Consider the following 15,749-nt stretch of genomic DNA (forward strand, 5'->3'; position numbering starts at 1 on the left):
AGGCTTTCTCCCAGAAGCATTTCTAGCATTAGCACAATCTCCATAATTTTCTTCTGTAATGAATATTATTCTGTAGCTTTAGCCTAGAGGACATTGTAATGAAATTTCAGTGAACTTATTTTAGGATTATTACCTAAATGACAAAAGACAAGTTTTGAATATCTATGGTACATCGTTTACACCTTGGCCATATTATCTAATTCAAGGCTAAATGGAAAATCAAAACTGTGTACTGTATATGACTCTCAGCTATAAATGGAAAGCCATGGATTGAGTTAGTTAATTCAGCCAAACACTTTGATTCTGTATCTCAATGTATTGTTAATCATTTTTAGTAACTTTTGGAGTCTTTTGTGGCAAGTTTATCACAATTCAGTAACCATTAGATTTTGATCAGTCTTCTCTATAGACATATTTGTTATGAATAAAATGTTTTCTTTTGGACTTTATGCAAAAAGCATTTTTGCATAATTTTTTTTTTCAAAATTAAACACTCACAGAAATCTACTTCAACACTTCCCTTTCCTGAATAAATAAGGTTAGTGAATGAGGAAGGCAATCAGGTATGATTTTGGCCAAGTCCTTATCTTCATGTTGGAACTAAATTCATACTTCACTTTCCCTGATGTGAATGTACAGAGAATGACTAAGTCATCGGAGTAAGGCAAAGAAAATCTAATGAGACTGGCAGGAGGAGAAGACAGTGACTGTGGTCTTCAAGGCACCAAATTCCATGAGGCTGTATCATCTTCTCATGGTGAGATGATCACTGAGGGGCTTCCCTGGAGGTCCAATGAGTAAGACTTCTCCTTCCAGCGCAGAAGGTGCAGGGTCGATCCCTAGTCAGGAAGCTAAGATCCCATATGCCTTGTAGCCAAAAAAACGAAAACGTAAAACAGAAGCAGCTTTGCAACAAATTCAATAAAGACTTTAAAAAATGGTCCTTGCCAAAAAAGACCATCATTGAGATGGAAAGAACTGAAATAGGACTTTATTTGATATGTTTGGGATCATTGTAATCCACTTTTGGTAGGAAATTGTTTAAGATCAATTAGTTAAAGTTATAACCAAGAGCCTTGATTCATTCATCACTATCAGTCAGGTAAAAAATGTTTTGGGAGCATATTCTATGTTCCAGGCCTTATTGTAGACTCTAGGGACACATGGTGAACTTGAAAAAGCTCTCAAGATGCCTACATTCTAAATATATAATTAAAAAAAAAAACATTTGAGATATGCCATGTACCAATATGTTCTCTAAAGGAGATAAAATAAGGCAAGGTAGCAAAGAGTGACTGCAGAGAGGCCTTAGCTGCGTGTTGAGTTGAGACCCTGAGGAGGCAGTGTAGGAGATTCAATGTGAGTGATGAGTGGGGCTCCCTGGGCTTGGAGGCATGGCAGGGAATTTGTATTTTGTGCTAGATGGGGGATTTCCCATAGAGGAGTGAAACATCCTGATGGATCCTTTCACAAGATCAATCTGATGACTAGATGGAGGATGGACCTCGGGTCAAGGTAAGAGACAGGTACAAATGCCTAGTACAGGAGTGTAGGTCAGGGAAGAGGGACTCATGGATAATGTAGCAGTGGGAATGGTGAGAAATGGTCAATTTTAAGATATAACATGGATATTGAAATAGCTCACCTGTTATAGAAATGAAAGACAGAAAGGAATAGAAGATGAAGCCTAGATTTTTAGCTAACCAGCTGAGTATCTGAGAAACTTTTTATTTAGATGAAGGTTTGGTAGCAGCATGATTTTGGTGGTGGCAATTGGGGGAGCTAAGGATCAAGACCTCTGCTTGGACCATGCTGTTGGAAATGTCTATTAGATACCAGGTAACTGGTAGGATAAGGTATGAAATTAAAAGATGCTTGCTCCTTGGAAGAAAAGCCATGACAAACCTAGACAGTTTATTAAAAAGCAGAGACATTACTTTGTTGACAAAGGTCTGTCTAGTCAAAGCGATGGTCTTTCCAGTAGTTATGTATGGATGTGAGTGTTGGACCATCAAGAAAGCTGAGCACCAAAGAATTGATGCTTTTGAACTGTGGTGTTGGAGAAGACTCCTGAGAGTCCCTTGGACTGCAAGGAGATCAAACCAGTCCATCCTAAAGGAAATTAGTCCTGAATATTCATTGGAGGGACTGATGCTGAAGCTGAAATTCCAGTCCTTTGGACACCTGATGTGAAGAACTGACTCATTAGAAAAGACCCTGATGCTGAGAAAGATTGAAGGCAGGGGGAGAAGGGGAAAACAGAAGATGAGATGGTTGGATGGCATCACCAACTTGATGGACATGAGTTTGAGCAAGCTCCGGGAGATTGTGAAGGACAGGGAAACCTGGCATGTTGCAATCCATGGGGTCTCAATGAGTTGGACATGATTGAGCAGCAACAATAAAGAAAATCTCTCTAATGATTGTGGTACTGTTCCCAGGGTCCAATAGGGTGATTTAAGAAGGTGGGGGAAAATCCCACCGTCCAGATTTGTGTGGGAGATACAAAGGAAAATGCCTATCCTGTGACCGCACTTTCAATTTCAAATACATCATTTAAGTGAATGTGAAAAAAAAAAAACCAAACCCAAACCCTGGTCCTGCTGAACGTGTGCTAGTGGAGCAGACAAGTGAGCTGAGCTTTTTTTCCCCTATGTCCCTCCTCCTCTTCTGCTGCTCCCTCAAAATACTTTGTGAAAGGCTATATTTGACAAAACTGTAAAATAAAAGCATTGCCCAAAAAAAAAGAAGGTGCAGAGGCATGAAAGGTTGGGCCCATTTAGAAGATTTACCGAGCCTCTTGTAAATGAGCGTCTGCATGGTGATGGCTATTGCTGGAGACGGACTGTAGGCTAATGGCCACTGGTGGTTTCACCACTTCAGAGATAAGTTCTGGATCTCCCCCTGAACTCTGACCCACACCACATTGCTTCTTCACTTCCTTGAACCCGACAAAACAACTTCTATCCATTTCCTCATCCAAATTGCTCCCCACTACTCCCTTATGGATTCCCTTGTCTTTTTTTTTTTAATTTTTTTGCTCTTTTTCCTCTATTTCTCTGCTCTACCCTTTCCTCTCTGTAGTTAATACATCGCTGCCAGATCCTAATGATCTTTCTCAGGTTTCATTGGGAAAGACCCTGGGAAAGATGCTGGGATAGACTGAGAGGGCAGGAGGAGAAGGGGGAGACAGAGGATAAGATGGTTGGATGTCATCACCAACTCAATGGACATGAGTTTGAGCAAGCTCCAGGAGATGGTGAAGGACAGGGAGGCCTGGCCTGCTGCAGTCCATGGGGTCGCAAAGGGTCGGACACGACTTAGCGACTGAACAACAACAGGTTCGTTAGGAGGCACTGTCTCATTTCCATGTATTTGTGTCTTAAAGGCCTTTCACCCCATTATTGGTTTAACACCAGCTCTGAGAAACTCTTCTCTGAAATTCCCCTTTCTCTGCCCCATTGTTTTTCCTTTCTTCCTCATTGGCTCTTCAGTGACCCTTTACTTATGTATTGCTTCCCACACTTAATAATTCAGGCTTTGTATTACTAGGTAAATTATATTATAGTTTATAAGGTTCCTGCCAGTTATAGTCCATGGCCTGTCCATTTTTGTATCCTCTACCACACCTAACCTGTGACATCACTCATCATAAAGGTGTAACTAATGGTTGTCAATTGGATTTATGGACCAGTTTAATTTTACATCTTCCGGGAAATTCAGTTACAGTACCATTATCCACTTTGGTCCTATTTTTGTATTCTCCTATTACTCCGTGCTAGCATTAGTCATGGAGAAGGCAATGGCACCCCACTCCAGTACTCTTGCCTGGAAAATCCTATGGATGGAGGAGCCTGGAAGGCTGCAGTCCATAGGGTCGCTGAGGGTCGGACACGACTGAGCGACTTCACTTTGACTTTTCACTTTCATGCATTGGAGAAGGAAATGGCAACCCACTCCAGTGTTCTTGCCTGGAGAATCCCAGGGAGGGGGGAGCCTGGTGGGCTGCCGTCTATGGGGTCACACAGAGTCGGACACGACTGAAGTGACTTAGCAGCAGCAGCAGCATTAGTCAATTTTGTTTATACTTATTTCCTTCAATTATTACTTAAGTATTTCACATTAGGCAAGTCTTTCCTTTTCAATTTTATAGTAGACTTACAAAGAGCTTGTCAAAAGCTTCTTCAGTAACCGATGCAGTGTTGATCTCAGAAATTATTCAGTAAGGGTGGTTTGAATGAATTAATGAATGAATGCTTTAAGGAATGAAAACACATTCCTGTCTATCTACCTGCTCAGCAGTAGGCATGAATGCCTAGAGTCATATTTAATTCTTTGCTTTTCCACCACCTTCCACCTCAAACCAGTCAAAAAATACTATTGATTCTTGCTTTTCAGTCTCTCTTAATCTATTCTGCATGCAATGAAAGACTTTGTCAATCTTCCCTCAACCGTTAAATAAGTAAAGATAAGTTATAAATGATAAGAACAGCTTACCACCTATAGGGTAACTAAATCTCCTGGAGAAGTCTGTGGGGATCCATACAATGTGTGTGTGCTTTTAGCCTTTCCTTGTTTTTTTTTTTGTTTTTTTTTTTTTGCAATTTTTCCTTGTCATGTATAAGACTATAAAACAGAAATACTTTTGTCTTTAGCAGCTCTTTCACACATTAATAAAATATCAATTAAAGTCAAGTAATTTAAAATCAATGTCAAAGAGGAATCCTGTAACCTTTAACTATAATATTCACATTGATTTATTAAAAGAATTCTTGATCCTTTATCTAAATGCACAAAAACAGATCTCGATAGAATTTTCTAAGGAGTTAGCAGAGGAAGAAGTAGGAAATGGCTCAATGGTCACTTTGGATGAAAACCTACATAAAACATCAATAGCTAAGGGGTCTTCAGTCCACCTAATCACCCCTCCCACCACCAGCGGCCAATCTGGAAACTAATTAGAGCCTGCAGGGTTACTTGGCAGTCGTGTCCCACTTGGATAAGGACAGTTCTCTTTATTACCCATCTGAAGTGTGAAGTAATCTCACACTATAACCACTATAACAGGGTTGGGTAAATAAACTTGGGCATTTTTTTTCCAGTTTATTTACAATACAATCATTTAGTAGTTTAAAATCTTCATGACTATTGGTGTATAACTGTGAGGGTTTATTAATCTTTAACTGTTGACTGGCTGTATGATCATTATCCCTGGGAAGAAAAGGAGGATCTCAAACTAATTAATAACAGGAGTAGAAATATGAGCCAGTTTATGTCTACAGTATATCATAGTGGGGTTTCCCAGGTGGCACAGAGGTAAAGAACCCACCTGCCAAAGCAGGAGATGCAGGAGACGTGGGTTTGATTCCTTGGTTGGGAAGATCCCCTAGAGAAGGAAATGGCAACTCACTCCAGTATTCTTGTCTGAGAAATTCCATAGACAGAGTAGCCTGGTGGGCTACAGTCCATGGGGTCGCAAAGAGCTGGACATGACTGAGCAACTGAGCACATACATCATAGGCTTGGATATATATGTTTCTAAAAGTATGATTCTGCTCAATTCAAATTTTCTATTTATTTCAATGGCTTATATTAATTTACATTATCAAATTTAATAGAAATGAGAAAATATAGGTCTTTGAATGTTCTCAATTATTTAGACTGCACCTTCATTTTGTGGAAGTTTCATAGTCCACCAGGATCTCTGCTAAGGACCCTGATGAGAGGTTCAGGCAGGCACGGAGGGAGAGATCAGAGTGGTCATAACCAGCCTTTTTAAGAAAAGAGGGCATAATTCTAAGTAATTGGCTCAAAGGAAATTTCAGTTAAAAGAAATGTGAACAACTAAATCTAGCCAGGTAGTAGACAGCTGAGTTAAAAAAAATGACACAGAGAAGTTTATTCACTCCTGACAAATATTTTAAAGCCATCTGGTAAACACACGAATTAATACTGTTGATGTTACATTTGATCCAAAAGTCAGTTCAAGCCAGTCTGATCAATGTCTTGTTTCATTCTTCTTTTTCTTAAATGGTAAAGGTCAACTGTATCCTGTTTTGTGAGATTTCAGCTTCTGTTTCATAACTAAGGTTATAAGGCTTCTGCAGGCAATAATAGGTAAAGTACCATTTCTGCCCTGATGGTCACAAAGCTGATGTAGGAAATCCCTGAGCCTTCTATAGAGGGCAAATAAAATCAAGGACCAAGGGGGATGAGCTGCAGTGACAGGACTTGTCACAGTGCTCTTTCTATGATGCCAATCAAACCAAAGGGCCCAGGGTCACAGGAAGGACAGCTGACAAGCTCACTGGCCAGGCCTTGTTTGATACCTAGACTGTTAAGCTCCTGGCTTCAGTCAGAAGTGCTGGCTCTCTCTTTCTCTCTCTCTCTCTCTGTCTCCCTCTCTTAAATTCCAGAATAATTGCTTTACAATATTGTGTTGATTTCTGTTGTGCGCATTTAGTTGCTCAGTCTTTTCTGACTCTTTGTGACCCCACAGACTGTAGCTTATCTGGCTCCTCTCTCCAAGGGATTCTCCAGGCAAGAATACTTGAGTGGATTGCCAGGACCTCCTCCAGGGGATTTTCCTGATCCAGGGATCAAACCCACATCTCCTGTGTCTCCTGCATTGCAGGTGAATTCTTTATCCGCTAAGCCACCTGGGAAGCCCAACTGGGAAGTTGGTTTCTGCTGTACAACAACACAAATCAGCCATAAGAATATATATATATATATATATATATATATATACACACACACATATACGTACTGCTGCTAAGTCGCTTCAGTCGTGTCCGACTCTGTGCGACCCCATAGATGGCATCCCACCAGGCTCCCCCGTCCCTGGGATTCTCCAGGCAAGAACACTGGAGTGGGTTGCCATTTCCTTCTCCAATGCATGAAAGTGAAAAGTGAAAGTGAAGTCACTCAGTCATGTCTGACTCTTAGTGACCCCATGGACTGCAGCCTTCCAGGCTCCTCCATCCATGGGATTTTCCAGGCAAGAGTACTGGAGTGGGGTGCCATTGCCTTCTCCATATATATATATATATATCCCCTCCCTATTGAGCCTCCCTCCCACCCCTCTATCCCACCCCTCTAGGTTGTCACAGAGAGCTGGGTGGGGCTCCCTGTGTTATACAGCAGCTTCCCACTAGTTATCTGCTTTACAGATGATAGTGTATATATGTCAGTGCTACTCTCTCAATTCATCTCACCCTCTCCTTCCCACATTGTGTCCACCAGTCCGTTGGGTAGGAATAGAGATGCAGATGTAGAGGTGTTGGCTCTTAAAGTTTGGCCCAGGCCTGGGTCCCTGCTCTGAAATGAGAAATCTGAAATTCAAAGAAAGACAACTTGGGCAATGGTATATATTTCTATAAAATGAGGAGACAAAAAGGCCCCTCAAGTCCCATGTAACTCAGCATCTTTCTCACGCCCTAAACCATCCTCCTCAGGGTCTCTCTCTTCCCACCTTCTCCCCTAAGGAGTGCAAGGATGAGACATGTGGGTGCCAGGTGTGGATAGAGGATGGAAAAAGCAGGACAGAACTGTGTTGTCATTTCCCCAGCCACATCCGGTCATGTCTTTACTCCTACTGCAGTCTGTGTTGCTTTCTTCCTGCCACTACTTCTGGCTCTCTTATTTTTACAGGTGATGGAAGAAGGATCGAGAATCCCTTAGAATGGATTCCAGGTGCTGTTCTAGAAAGTACTGGTGAATAAGCCAGAAGATATTGCTTCTTCAGTGCTTATGGCCAGAAATGGAGGGTGGTGATTAAAAAGCCCAGTGGCAGAGCTCTGCAGGCCTGAATCTCTGTGTGTGAGATCAGGAATGGGGTCCTTAAAGGGGCCCGGTAGACTGTCTGGGCTTCCTAGGTGGTACAGGGGTAAAGAACCTACCTGCCAATGTAGGAGACGCAAGAGACACAGGTTCTATCCCTGGGTTCGGAAGATCCCGTAGAGAAGGGAACAGCTACCCACTCCAGTATTCTTGCCTGGAGAATTCCACGGACAGAGGAACCTGGCAGGCTACAGTCCATGCCACAGTCCATATGGTTGCAAAGAGTCGGACATGACTGAGCGATTTTCACTAAAAAAAAAAAAAAGATTATAAACAACTTTGATGAAGGTGTTAAGGTACCATGACATTTTGAAAACACTGTCTAGGCCTTCATCAAAGATTTAATATGCTACCCTCGGGGATGCTCTCTGTCTTGAATTCTGGTTCCGCCAGCTCCTGTATGATCTTGGGTACTTTAACCTCTCAGTGTCTCAGCTTCTCCGTCTGTAAAATGGAGGAAATAAAAGTACTTACTTTATGGAAGTTGTGAGAATTAGACAGAGAGAGGTCATTTTTATCTTGGGAATCTCTATAGTTGGTTCTAGGCCTTTAAAAAGGCAATAATTCAACTGTTTTTGTGTTCCCTTCAGCCTTAGCCTTCCCATTCCATTTGCCAAGTCTTCCCAAGTGGCATTAGTGATAAAGAACCCACCTGCTAATGTGGGAGACATAAGATATGTGGGTTCAATCCCCAAGTTAGGAAGATCCCCTGGTGAAGGAAATGGCAACCCCCTCTAGTATTTCTTGCCTGGAGAATCCCATGAACAGCAGAACCTGGTGGCTTAAGGTCTGTAGGGTCACAAAGAGTCAGACATGACTGAAGTGACTTAGCACAAGATTTTCCAGTCATGATTAGAAGAAACTTCCTCTCCATATGATCTGCTATGAAGAAAAACTAAATGTCCTAAAATTGTATTTTACAAAGAATTTCCTCTAGTGGATATTAATGCTCAACATATGACATTTGAACAATGAAAATACATGATTAAATCTCTAATAAAATTAATAATCATGAGATTTAATAATCTCATTAGATTTAACATTAATTAATTTCTTATTAATTAAGAAAGTTCCAGAAAAACATATACTTCTGCTTTATTGACTATGCCAAAGCCTTTGACCGTGTGGGCCACAACAAACTCTGGAAAATCCTGAAAAATTCTGAAAGAGATGGGAATACCAGACCACCTGACCTGCCTCTTGAGAAATCTGTTTGCAGGTCAGGAAGCAACAGTTAGAACTGGACATGGAACAACAGACTGGTTCCAAATTGGGAAAGGAGTACGTCAAGGCTGTATATTGTCACCCTGCTTATTTAACTTATATGCAGGTACATCATGAGAAATGCTGGGCTGGATGAAGCACAAGCTAGAATCAAGATTGCCAGGAGAAATATCAATAACCTCAGATACACAGATGACATCATCCTTATGGCAGAAAGCGAAGGAAAACTAAAGAGCCTCTTGATAAAAGTGAAAGAGGAGAGTGAAAAAGTTGGCTTAAAGTTCAACATTCAGAAAACTAAGATCATGGTATCTGGTCCCACCACTTCATGGCAAATAGATGGGGAACTAGTGGAAACAGTGAGAAACTTTATTTCGGGGGGCTCCAAAGTCACTGCAGCTGATGACTGCAGCCATGAAATTAAAAGACATTTGCTCCTTGGAAGAAAAGTTATGACCACCTAGACAGCATATTAAAAAGCAGAGACATTACTTTGCCAATAAAGGTCTGTCTAGTCAAAACTATGGTTTTTCCAGTAGTCATGAATGGATGTGAGAGTTGGACTATGAAGAAAGCTGAGCACCTAAGAATTGATGCTTTTGAACTGTGGTGTTGGAGAAGACTCTTGAGAGTCCCTTGAACTGCAAGGAGATCTAAGAAGTCCATTGTAAAGGAAATCAGTCCTGAATATTCATTGGAAGGACTGATGCTGAAGCTGAAACTCCAATACTTTGGCCACTTGATGTGAAGAACTGACTCATTGGAAAAGACCCTGATGCTGGGAAAGATTGAAGGCAGGAGGAGAAGGGGACAACAGAGGATGAGATGGTTGGTTGGCATCACTGACTCAATGGACATGAGTCTGAGCAGGCTCTGGGAGTTGGTGATGGACCAGAGAAGCCTGATGTGCTGCAGTCCATGGGGTCTCAAAGAGTCAGACATGACTGAGCGACTGAACTGAACTGAACAAATAATTTATTAGTTACTTCCAGCCAGTTGGTTAATTCTGTCTTTTTAAAATGTAAAACTGTAATGACACCGACTTTATCTTTGAAAAGATAAACAAAATTGATAACCCTTAGCCAGACTGATCAAGAAAAAAGGAGAGAGTGCTCAAGTCAAAAAAATTAGAAATGAAAAAGGAGAAGTTACAATGGACACTACAGAAATAAAAAGGATCATAAGAGACAGTAAGTGCATGCTCAGTTGCTAAGTTATGTCTGACTCTTTTCAACCCCATGGACTGTAGTCTGCCAAGCTCCTCTGTTCATGGGATTCTCCAGGCAAGAATACTGGAGTGTGTTGCCATTTCCTCCTCCAGGAGATCTTCCTGACCCAGGATTGAACCCACATCTCCTGAATTGGCAGGCAGATTATCACTGAGGCCCCTGGGAAGCTCTCATAAGAGAATTACTACAAGCAAATATATACCAATAAAATGGACAATCTGGAAGAAATGGACAAATTCCTAGAAAAGTAAAAGACTGAACCAGGAAAAAATAGAAAATATGAACAGCTGAAATTGAAACTTTGATTTAAAAATCCCATGCAACAAAAGTCCAGGAAGAGTTGGTTTCACAGGTGAATTCTATCAAACATTTAGAGAAGAGTTAACACCTATTCTTCTGAACCTATTCCAAAAAATTTCAGAGGAAGGAGTACTCATTCTATGAAGCTACCATCACCCTGATACAAAAACCAGTCAAAGATACCACAAAAAGAAGACAATTACAGTCCAGTATAAGTGATGAACATTAGCACCCTGAATCCCAAAATACATTAGAAAGATCATACACAATGATCAAGTAGGATCTATCCCAAGGATGCAAGGATATTTTAATATCCACAAATCAATCAGTATGATAACCACATCAACAAACTGAAGGATTAAAAACCATATGATCATTTCAATAAATGCAGAAGAAAGCTTTTGACAAAATTCAACATTCATTTAGGATTAAAAAAGAAACTCTCCAGAAAGTGAACATAAAAGAAAACTACCTTAATCTTAATAAAGGCCACATATGACAAACCTACAGCTAACATGACACTCAACAGTGAAAAGCTGAAAGCATCTCCTTTAAGATCAGGAACAAGGCAAAGATGTCACTCTCATGATTTTTATTCAACATAGTTTTGGAAGTCCTAGCCACAACAATCAGAGAAGAAAAAGAAATAAAAGGAATCCAAGTTGGGAAAAAAAGAACTATCATATTTGCAGATGACATGATACTACACATAGAAAATCGTAAAGATGCTACCAGAAACCTACTAGAGCTTATTAATGAATCTGATAAAGTTGAAGAATATGAAATTAGCACAGAAAAATTTCTTGCATTTCTATACACTAAAAATGAACCATCATAAAGAGAAATTAAGGAGATGATAATTTATATTTATATATATATATATATATATATATATATATATTTTTTTTTTTTTTTTTTTAAAGCTAGAACTGTGATGACACCTAGTGGCCAAATGTTGACTAGTGAGTGAAAGTCGCTCGGTCGTGTCCAACTCTGTGACTCCGTGGACTATACAGTCCATGGAATTCTCCAGGCCAGCATACTGGAGTAGGCAGCTTTTCCCTTCTCCAGGGGATCTTCCCAACCCAGGAAGTGAACTGAGGTCTCCTGCATAACAGGCAGATTCTTTTTTTTTTTAATATAAATTTATTTACTTTAATTGGAGGCTAATTACAATATTGCCTTGGTTTTGCCATACATCGACGCGAATCTGCCACAGGTGTACACATGTTCTGCATCCTGAACCCCCCTCCCACCTCCTTCCCCATACAATCCCTCTGGGTCATCCCAGTGCACCAGCCCCGAGCATACTGGATCATGCATCGAACCTGGACTGGCGATTCGTTTCACATATTATAATATACATGTTTCAATGCCATTCTCCCAAATCATCCCACCCTCGCTCTCTCCCACAGAGTCCAAAAGACTGTGCTATACATCTGTGTCTCTTATGCTGTCTCGCATATAGGGTTATCATTACCATCTTTCTAAATTCCATAAATATGCATTTGTATACTGTATTGGTGTTTTTCTTTCTGGCTTATTTCACTCTGTATAATAGGCTCCAGTTTCATCCATCTCATTAGAACTGATTCAAATGTATTCTTTTTAATGCTGAGTAATACTCCATTGTGTATATGTACCACAGCTTTCTTATCCATTCGTCTGCTGATGGACATCTAGGTTGCTTCCATGTCCTGGCTATTATAAACAGTGCTGCGATGAACATTGGGGTACACGTGTTTCTTTCAATTCTGATTTCCTTGGTGTGTATGCCCAGCAGTGAGATTGCTGGGTTGTATGGCAGTTCTATTTCTAGTTTTTTAAGGACTCTCCACACTGTTCTCCATAGTGGCTGAACTAGTTTGCATTCCCACCAACAGTGTAAGAGGGTTCCCGTTTCTCCACACCCTCTCCAGCATTTATTGCTTGTAGACTTTTGGATAGCAGCCATTCTGACTGGCATGAAATGGTACCTCATTGTGGTTTTGATTTGCACTTCTCTGATAATGAGTGATGTTGAGCATTTTTTCATGTGTTTGTTAGCCATCTGTACGTCTTCTTTGGAGAAATGTCTATTTAGTTCTTTGGCCCATTTTTTGATTGGGTTGTTTATTTTTCTGGAATTGAGCTGCAGGAGTTGCTTGTATATTTTTGAGATTAGTTGTTTGTCAGTTGCTTCATTTGCTATTATTTTCTCCCATTCTGAAGGCTGTCTTTTCACCTTGCTTATAGTTTCCTTTGTTGTGCAGAAGCTTTTAAGTTTAATTAGGTCCCATCTGTTTATTTTTGCTTTTATTTCCAATATTCTGGGAGGTGGGCCATAGATGATCCTGCTGTGATTTATGTCGGAGAGTGTTTTGCCTATGTTCTCCTCTAGGAGTTTTATAGTTTCTGGTCTTACATTTAGATCTTTAATCCCTTTTGAGTTTATTTTTGTGTATGGTGTTAGAAAGTGTTCTAGTTTCATTTGTTTACAAGTGGTTGACCAGTTTTCCCAGCACCACTTGTTAAAGAAATTGTCTTTAATCCATTGTATATTCTTGCCTCCTTTGTCAAAGATAAGGTGTCCATATGTGCGTGGATTTATCTCTGGGCTTTCTATTTTGTTCAATTGATCTATATTTCTGTCTTTGTGCCAGTACCATACTGTCTTGGTGACTATGGCTTTGTCGTAGAGCCTGAAGTCAGGCAGGTTGATTCCTCCAGTTCCATTCTTCTTTCTCAAGATGGCTTTGGCTATTCGAGGTGTTTTGTATTTCCATACAAATTGTGAAATTATTTGCTCTAGCTCTGTGAAAAATACTGTTGGTAGCTTGATAGGGATTGCGTTGAACCTATAGATTGCTTTGGGTAGTACTCATTTTCACTATATTGATTCTTCTGATCCGTGAACATAGTATATTTTTCCATCTATTAGTGTCCTCTTTGATTTCTTTCACCAGTGTTTTATAGTTTTCTATATATAGGTCTTTTGTTTCTTTAGGTAGATATATTCCTAAGTATTTTATTCTTTTCGTTGCAATGGTGAATGGAATTGTTTCCTTAATTTCTCTTTCTATTTTCTCATTATTAGTGTATAGGAATGCAAGGGATTTCTGTGTGTTGATTTTATATTCTGCAACTTTACTATATTCATTGATTAGCTCTAGTAATTTTCTGGTGGAGTCTTTAGGGTTTTCTATGTAGAGGATCATGTCATCTGCAAACAGTGAGAGTTTTACTTCTTATTTTCCAATTTGGATTCCTTTTATTTCTTTTTCTGCTCTGATTGCTGTGGCCAAAACTTCCAAAACTATGTTGAATAGTAGTGGTAAGAGTGGGCACCCTTGTCTTGTTCCTGACTTTAGGGGAAATGCTTTCAATTTTTCACCATTGAGGATAATGTTTGCTGTGGGTTTGTCATATATAGCTTTTATTATGTTGAGGTATGTTCCTTCTATTCCTGCTTTCTGGAGAGTTTTTATCATAAATGAATGTTGAATTTTGTCAAAGGCTTTCTCTGCATCTATTGAGATAATCATATGGCTTTTATTTTTCAATTTGTTAATGTGGTGTATTACACTGATTGATTTGCAGATATTGAAGAATCCTTGCATCCCCGGGATAAAGCCCACTTGGTCAAAATGTATGATCTTTTTAATGTGTTGTTGGATTCTGATTGCTAGAATTTTGTTAAGGATTTTTGCATCTATGTTCATCAGTGATATTAGCCTGTAGTTTTCTTTTCTTTTCTTTTCTTTTTTTGTGTGGCATCTTTGTCAGGTTTTGGGATTAGGGTGATGGTGGCCTCATAGAATGAGTTTGGAAGTTTACCTTCCTCTGAAATTTTCTGGAAGACTTTGAGTAGAATAGGTGTTAGCTCTTCTCTAAACTTTTGGTAGAATTCAGCTGTGAAGCCGTCTGGACCTGAACTTTGGTTTGCTGGAAGATTTCTGATTACAGTTTCAATTTCCGTGCTTGTTATGGGTCTGTTAAGATTTTCTACTTCTTCCTGGTTCAGTTTTGGAAAGTTGTACTTTTCTAAGAATTTGTCCATTTCTTCCAAGTTGTCCATTTTATTGGCATATAATTGCTGATAGTAATGATCCTTTGTATTTCTGTGTTGTCTGTTGTGATCTCTCCATTTTCATTTATAATTTTATTGATTTGATTTTTCTCCCTTTGTTTCTTGATCAGCCTGGCTAATGGTTTGTCAATTTTATTTATCCTTTCAAAGAACCAGCTTTTGGCTTTGTTGATTTTTGCTATGGTCTCTTTTGTTTCTTTTGCATTTATTTCTGCCCTAATTTTTAAGATTTCTTTCCTTCTATTAACCCTGGGGTTCTTCATTTCTTCCTTTTCTAGTTGCTTTAGATGTAGAGTTAGGTTATTTATTTGACTTTTTTCTTGTTTCTTGAGGTATGCCTGTATCGCTATGAACCTTCCCCTTACCACTGCTTTTACAGTGTCCCACAGGTTTGAGGTTGTTGTGTTTTCATTTTCTTTCATTTCTATGCATATTTTGATTTCTTTTTTGATTTCTTCTGTGATTTGTTGGTTATTCAGCAGTGTGTTGTTCAGCCTCCATATGTTGGAATTTTTAATAGTTTTTCTCCTGTAATTGAGATCTAATCTTACTGCATTGTGGTCAGAAAAGATGCTTGGAATGATTTCAATTTTTTTGAATTTACCAAGGCTAGATTTACGGCCCAGGATGTGACCTATCCTGGAGAAGGTTCCGTGTGCGCTTGAGAAAAAAGTGAAATTCATTGTTTCGCGGTGAAGTGTCCTATAGATATCAATTAGGTCTAACTGATTTATTGTATTATTTAAAGTTTGTGTTTCCTTGTTAATTTCCTGTTTAGTTGATCTATCCATAGGTGTGAGTGGGGTATTAAAGTCTCCCACTATTATTGTGTTATTGTTAATTTCCCCTTTCATACTGGTTAGCATTTGTCTTACATATTGCGGTGCTCCCGTGTTGGGTGCATATATATTTATAATTGTTATATCTTCTTCTTGGATTGATCCTTTGATCATTATGTAGTGTCCTTCTTTGTCTCTTTTCACAGCCTTTGTTTTAAAGTTTATTTTATCTGATATGAATATTGCTACTCCTGCTTTCTTTTGGTCTCTATTTGCATGAAATATCTTTTTCCAGCCCTTCACTTT

Source organism: Bos grunniens, chromosome 5, assembly GCF_055505025.1.
Source record: "Bos grunniens cultivar Pamir isolate PY7600 chromosome 5, Bosgru_T2T1.0, whole genome shotgun sequence".
NCBI classification, from domain to species: domain Eukaryota; kingdom Metazoa; phylum Chordata; class Mammalia; order Artiodactyla; family Bovidae; genus Bos; species Bos grunniens.